A 6,926-nucleotide genomic window follows, 5' to 3' on the forward strand; every position below is an offset into this window, starting at 1 on the left:
CGGCGATCGCCGTGTGATGAAGATTTTTTATGCTTGAGCCGGCGACCGCCGGATGGGTCGCCGGACAGGTCGCCGGCTACCCGAATTTTTCAGTTTTGCATGTTTTTGGAGTTCTTCTGGGTTTCAAATATTGTGTTTTACCCTGACACTATAAATATGCCTTCTTTTGACCTATCTAGAGTTCCACACATTACATTCTAGCATTATAGCTTTAGCTTTACATTTATTTTCCAGTTTTTAAGGCTTGGATCAAGATTGAAGATTCAAGCTGCTACAATTGTTCTTATTCGGTTTTTATATAATTTAGTTTTTATAATTGTGTTCTTTTTAATTATGTTTATGCTTTCTTTTATTATGTCTGGCTAGTTTCGTTTAGCTGATTCTTTTCGTCAAGCTGCTACAATTATGTTCTTTTTAATTATTTGTTAATACCTTTATGTCTTCCAGTTTATGATTCATAATTCCTGGTGCTTGTTTTCTTGTGAATTATCTGATCAATAGTTTGCATGGTTAGCTATTTGGTTTGAGACCTAGCGGAGATAACTGTTTAGCGGATTCAGGAATGTATGATATGATTTTAACCTTGAGACCTAGCGGAGATAGGTGGATCATAGGGAGCTATTCTTAGGAGCTATTGGGAGTTAGTAGATTTTCTTGAGACCTAGCGGAGATAGAGAATTTACTAATCTACGATCGTTGCTGCTATAGCGAGAGTAATTGATTAATTAAGTGATCTCTCATCATAACTGGATTAAACTGGTACATAGGATTAATAGATTAATTGCGTAGATTTAATTAATGAACTTACTACCCTAGGATCAGCTGTTTTTCCTTATTTGATTTAGAAATTTGCTTTGTTATTCTTTTATTTGCGTTTTAGTTTAAGTCAATCAATCTCTACTTTCTGTTGCATGTCTACTGTTTTAGTTTGTTTAGGAGATAACTAGAGTGATTTCAGTTTTTCAGTCCCTGTGGATACGATACTCGATTACTTGTTGCTTGCTACAATTACCTGTGTTAGTTGCAGTCATTTTTATTGCTAAGAAATTAGTGATTAAGGATTCATCATGAAACTAAACGATTCATGTTCTTGGGAGAGTCTATGGACTGGAATACCATCCCAGAACAAGAAGTAATCGACCCTTGAACTTATGAGGAAACGATAGAAGACGTGGATGCGAAATTGTGAAAAATACCATGGACTCCAAGATAGAATGTATCACTAGATTGGATGTCTATGAGAAGTCAGTTTTACCTAATGACACATAAGCAATAGATAGTAAGTGGGTCTATAAGAGAAATAGAGGACCAAACTTGAAAGTTAATGCTTATAAGGCTAGGCTAGTGGCGAAGAGTTTCACTCAAAAGGAAGGCAGTGATTATATATGATGCAACTTTCTCGCCAGTAGCTATGCTGAGTCTATCTGAATTCTCTCAGCCTTAGCAACTCACTTGAACCCTGAAGTGTAGCAAATGAATGTCAAGACTGCTTTCTCAAACATCTATCTTGAATAAGGTAGGGACATCTATATGAGGCCACCAAAAGGTTATGTGAAGAAGGGAGATGAAGGCCTTGTGTGGAAGCTTAAGAAGTCTCTATACGAATTACGGACTAAAGCATGCATCAAGATCTTGTAACAAACATTTTCACAATGTGGTGATGTCTTTTGGATTCACACAATGTCTTAATGAAAGTTGTATCTATCGCCTAGACAAATACAACAGTTTGATTTTCCGAGTGCTTTACGTTGATGAAAATCTTCTCATTGGTGACAATGTGAATGTCATGACAAGGGTAAGGCAGCGCTTATCCGAATAGTTTGAGATGAAGAGTATGGGAGATGCGGGTTACATTCTTGGCACTAAGGCAGATAGAAACCACCAAAGGAGAATGTTAAATTTATCATAGGCATCTTATATTGATATTATCAATTGCTTCTGTGTCATCAAGTAGTCTTCAGCATAGCTACTGTCTTCAGCATGCAGAATGTCAAAAATGGTTTGCTACCTTTTAGATATGTTATTCCTTTGTTTAAAGACATGTGTCCAGAGCCTAACAAGAAAATTTCTAAAATGAAGAGGTTCCATATGCTTTAGTTGTCGAAAGCATCTTGTATATGATGTTGTTTACAAGGCCTGCCACCTTCTTTATCGTTTGTAAGATATCAATCCAATCCTGGACAAGACCATTTTATTACAGTTAAGCATATTCTAAAGTACATCAAACATACTATGAATCTTAATATAGTTTACTGTTCCAATTACTTGGTCCCAATAAGATACACATAGTCAGATTTTCAAGAGGATCGAGATAAGAGGAAGTCTACCTCAGGATATGTTTTTACACTAGGAAGAATATGAACATTTTTATAGATGAGTGTAAAATAGTAATGCATTGCAGACTCCACTATGTAAGCTGAGTATGTGGCTTCTTGTGAAGCTACCAAAGAGGCAGTTTGGCTCAAGAATTGTCGAGCATTGAGATATAGAAGTCGTGAAGAATGGAATAATGGATAATCTGGTTGACCATTTTACTAAGAACTTGTCGGGCAATGTCTTTGACATGCATGTTGAAGGTTTGGGACTACGAAGCTTCCAATTGTGGAAGCTTGAAGTATAAGTGGGAGAATTGTAACAGCGAGATCATAGGATGGTCACATTGTATACTTAAAGTTCGCTTTGAGTATAAGTGGGAGAATTGAAAGATTGTATACAGAAAGCAAGCCTTTATTACTTGTATACAATCTTGCATTTTATTTCTACTACTTTTCTCCTATCTGAGATAATTATATAATCACATTTAGAATTGTTCCATCATCTCAACGTTATAGATTACATGGTGTGTTGAAGATCACAGAAGACCACATATACTGCATCTCATGAGTAAACAATTTTCACAGCTAAAGTAACTACAAGTAATTTATTGGTTTAAGCTGTAATATAAATAGCTAAAAAACTTGTCTTGACTATTTGTTTATACTATTACATTTATAACGTATTGAAAGGATCACAGAGAGGCATGTTCTCTTTTTCTCTGACCTTGAATGAGAATTAAGAACTTGAGAACTTATTGGTCTAAATCTCGATAGATTCTCTGGGTATACGCGAGTGAATGTACACTGCTTTAACTTACCATGGGTGAGAGTTTTTATGAAAGTTAACATGCTCTGTATCTTGGGCAATGACGGTTTGCGCGTGAACTTGGTTAATTATATCTGAAAATTGTGTCCGTTAAGGATGATGACATTCCCTCGATGAGCTCATAAAGTTTATCATATTAAATCCTATAGGTGGAATTTATTCCGATATACATTATAATAAGGATACAAGTGGTATTTAATTGATGTGCAATTAATTAATTAAGAGTAATCAAAGATCTAATTAATTAATATTGCATGATATGTGCGAGTATTTAAATTGAACTTACTTGCCCATATTCATTAGTGGGATAGAGCGATAGTTCGACATTAATTCTTTAGTGAAATGATTTAATATTATAAGTTGAATATTTGAAAGTTCATTTATTGAAGAGCCATTTATAGTCCTACTAGTAGATCCCTAGGTTGGCCCAACACGACTTAGATTTGTTTTACAAATATATACTACTCCCTCTGTCCACGAAAAAGTGCCCTACTTGCCTCTTTTTTTGTCCACGAAAAAGTGCTCTGTTTACCTTTTTGTACATTCATACCCTTTACTTTTCAATTTATTTACAACTTATGTCATTAATAAATCCACACTTTTATTTAATCTATGCAATTAACCCTCACAATTAACTCACTAATAAATCCACACTTTTATTTAATCTATGCAATTAACCCACACAATTAACTCACTAATTAAAACTACGAAACCAACTCCCCCACGCCTAATCAATCCCATTTCCCCCAAAATTAAATTACTCTTTCTCTAAACTCAAACAAGTGGAAGAAATACACATAAACCCTCCAAATTGTATCTACAGCCCAATTTAATGGCTTTGGGCTATGTGTGTTTGTTGATTAGCTCAATGGAATAATAAATATGTTCTGAAAATTAACTCGACTTCACGTGTGAATTCCGCACTACAAGAAATTGAGTTTTTACCCACACATAATAATGTGTGGTAGTTTAGCCACACATAATTTCAAAATGTGTAGGTAATTCACACAAAAAAAATTCATTAGTTATTGACTTTTAAAATGTGTGGCAAAAATATTTTCGTGATATTTATTATTTTGCGGTTATTTTTAAGTTTTATTTATGGATAATAAAATTTATTTTTAAATTTGTTGCGCCAACGTGGCAAACTAATAAAAATTTATTCTTGACATGTAAGAAACGTGGAAAAATATTTTTAGCTACATTTATATTTTGGCTTTAATTAATTATTTATGCAAATCTTAATTGATGTTTTACCCACACATATTTTGAAAAATGTGTAGATGAAACAATTTGAAACTTTCAATTATTATTGACATTTAAAATGTGTAGCAGAAAATTTATTTGTAACATTTATTATATGGCGGTAATTCTTTTTTAAGTTTTATTTTATTTAATGAAGTTTATTTATATATTTGGTGTGCACCCTCTATTAATTTTTTTAAACCACAAATAATATGTGTGGATAATAATTTTTATATTTATATTTTAACAAATTAAAGTAATTTTAATTTTATTTTTATATATTAGTGCCAACTAATCAATTGATTTCTCTACAATTGACAATAAAATAAAAATTAAATAGTCTTTAATATTAAAATAGGCATAAAAAACAATAATGAATATGTTAAAAAAAACACAACAATTAAAATAGGTATAAAAATTAAATACTAGTCATTAACATTAAAATTGAACTCAATAAAGAGTAGGATTGTTTAAACTCTCAACAATAACAAACTAATCAATGTCATTAGAACTACCCCTATTGTAATTTTTACCCCACTCAAAACAACTTTTTCAGCTTTCTTAGTATCCGTGCCAGCACCCAAATGGGGCACTTTTTCGTGGATGGAGGGAGTATATTAAAAAGGCAAGATTTCAATTTCAAATCAATTTCAAAATCGAGTTGAAATTTTGTAGTTATAATAAAATTGAAGGCTTATTTATAATCTACATTTTTCTTTTTATTTCCTTTTTCTTTATTTTTTTATTTTTTATTTTATTTATTTCTAAAATTATGAAATTCGACTAATTATAAAATATTTAATGTGCATATCAAATTAAAGATCAAGATAAAAGCTTTAATTTGATATATTTTATGTAAATATTTGATTTAAAATGTAAAAGTTATATTTATCTCTCTTACCTTTTTTTGAATAAATCTATTTTTCACTCCCTTTTTATTTTTGTTTTCATTTTTTAACTTTTTTTTTTCTTTTCATAATATCAATTTTTATTATTGTGAATTATTTTTTAATTTTTAATTTTTTCAATACTCAGCTCAAATATATTCAATTAAAATTAATCTTTATTATATTTATAAATATGATAATAGAATTGGTATCAATTATATATAAATATAAAAATATTTATCATGCATCGCACGAGGTGCAAATGCTAGACAATTGTGATTGAGCCATTAACAGTAATTTAATTAACCCCCCCCCCCCCAAAGTAATTAAATTAAATTAAACATAAATTTTTTTTTTTTTAAATTGACATTTTTCATATATACAACTTAAGAAAGCGTCATTTTAAATTTTCATGTTTTCTATTACCTAAAAGACACTCAATTTCGAAATAAATTACTACTATTTATGGACATTTATGGACTCAATTATAGCTAAAGAAAAAGGGATCAACTTTATGTAAATAATAATGCTATATCACCTGGATTTTAACTTCTAGCCAAGATTGAGGTAATGGCCCTCTATAAACAAGTTTAAGACATAACTTTTGACAAAAACCAGAAGATTAAATAAATAAATAGAAAACTTTACAGAGAAATGATTTGCAATTATTTTTGTTGGTTTGTAAACAAGTCAGTCTGGAAGACAAAAGAATAATTAAAGATTCAAATAGAAGAAGGGAGCACAAGACAACACGGCCCACTAAAGGACATACAAAACAAAGGATGCCCCTCCACCCCCACCCCCACCCCCACCCCCACCCCACATTTAAACAAAAAAAAATGGAATTATATAATTTCAAATATCTAAAACATAATACTTTCTTCATCCATTAAATATGGGGCACATTTTTTTGGCACAAATTTTAATAAAATTGGTTGTGAATGGAAAAAAGATCTTATTATTAAATAAAATGAGTGGTTGGGATTGAATAAAAAAATAATTTTTTAATAAATAAAGAATATTTGTGCGAATAAAATATAAAGAAAAGATATGGACTCGTGTACTAAAAAGAATGGTGCCCCATTTTTTATGGACACCAAAAATAGTAATTGTGCCACATTTTTTGTTGACCGGGGGAGTATATGTATAGCAACATATATTAGACAATAATTGAAGAGATTAATTACTTTGGTTGTAAAATTTTCATTGAAAAATGATGGATAAGAAAAGATGAGAAAATATTTCTAGTATTTTTTTTATCATTTTCTTTATCATATGTTTATTAGAGATGAAAAGGTAGAAAATGTTGAAAAATATTTTCACACCACTATCAAAGATATATGAGTATTATCTGACATTGAGAGTGCGTTTCCTTTAATGGAAAATTAGAGAAAAAAAATATTTTTTACACATTTTCCACTATTTTCACATGTTTACTATGATGAAAATTTTTCTCTGAGTAGGGTGGAATATTTTCTCATGCAGCTTCTTTTCACTCATTTTCTTTTCAATGTTGAATAATATTATCTTGGAGTAGGAGTGTGATTTTTTTTTTTTTTCATCTTTTCGTCTCTAATAGATACTCCCCTCCGTCCACGAAAGAACTTCCTATCTTTCCTTTTTGGGACGTCCACAAAAGAACTTCCTACCTAT

Source organism: Salvia miltiorrhiza, chromosome 1 (assembly GCF_028751815.1).
Source record: "Salvia miltiorrhiza cultivar Shanhuang (shh) chromosome 1, IMPLAD_Smil_shh, whole genome shotgun sequence".
NCBI classification, from domain to species: domain Eukaryota; kingdom Viridiplantae; phylum Streptophyta; class Magnoliopsida; order Lamiales; family Lamiaceae; genus Salvia; species Salvia miltiorrhiza.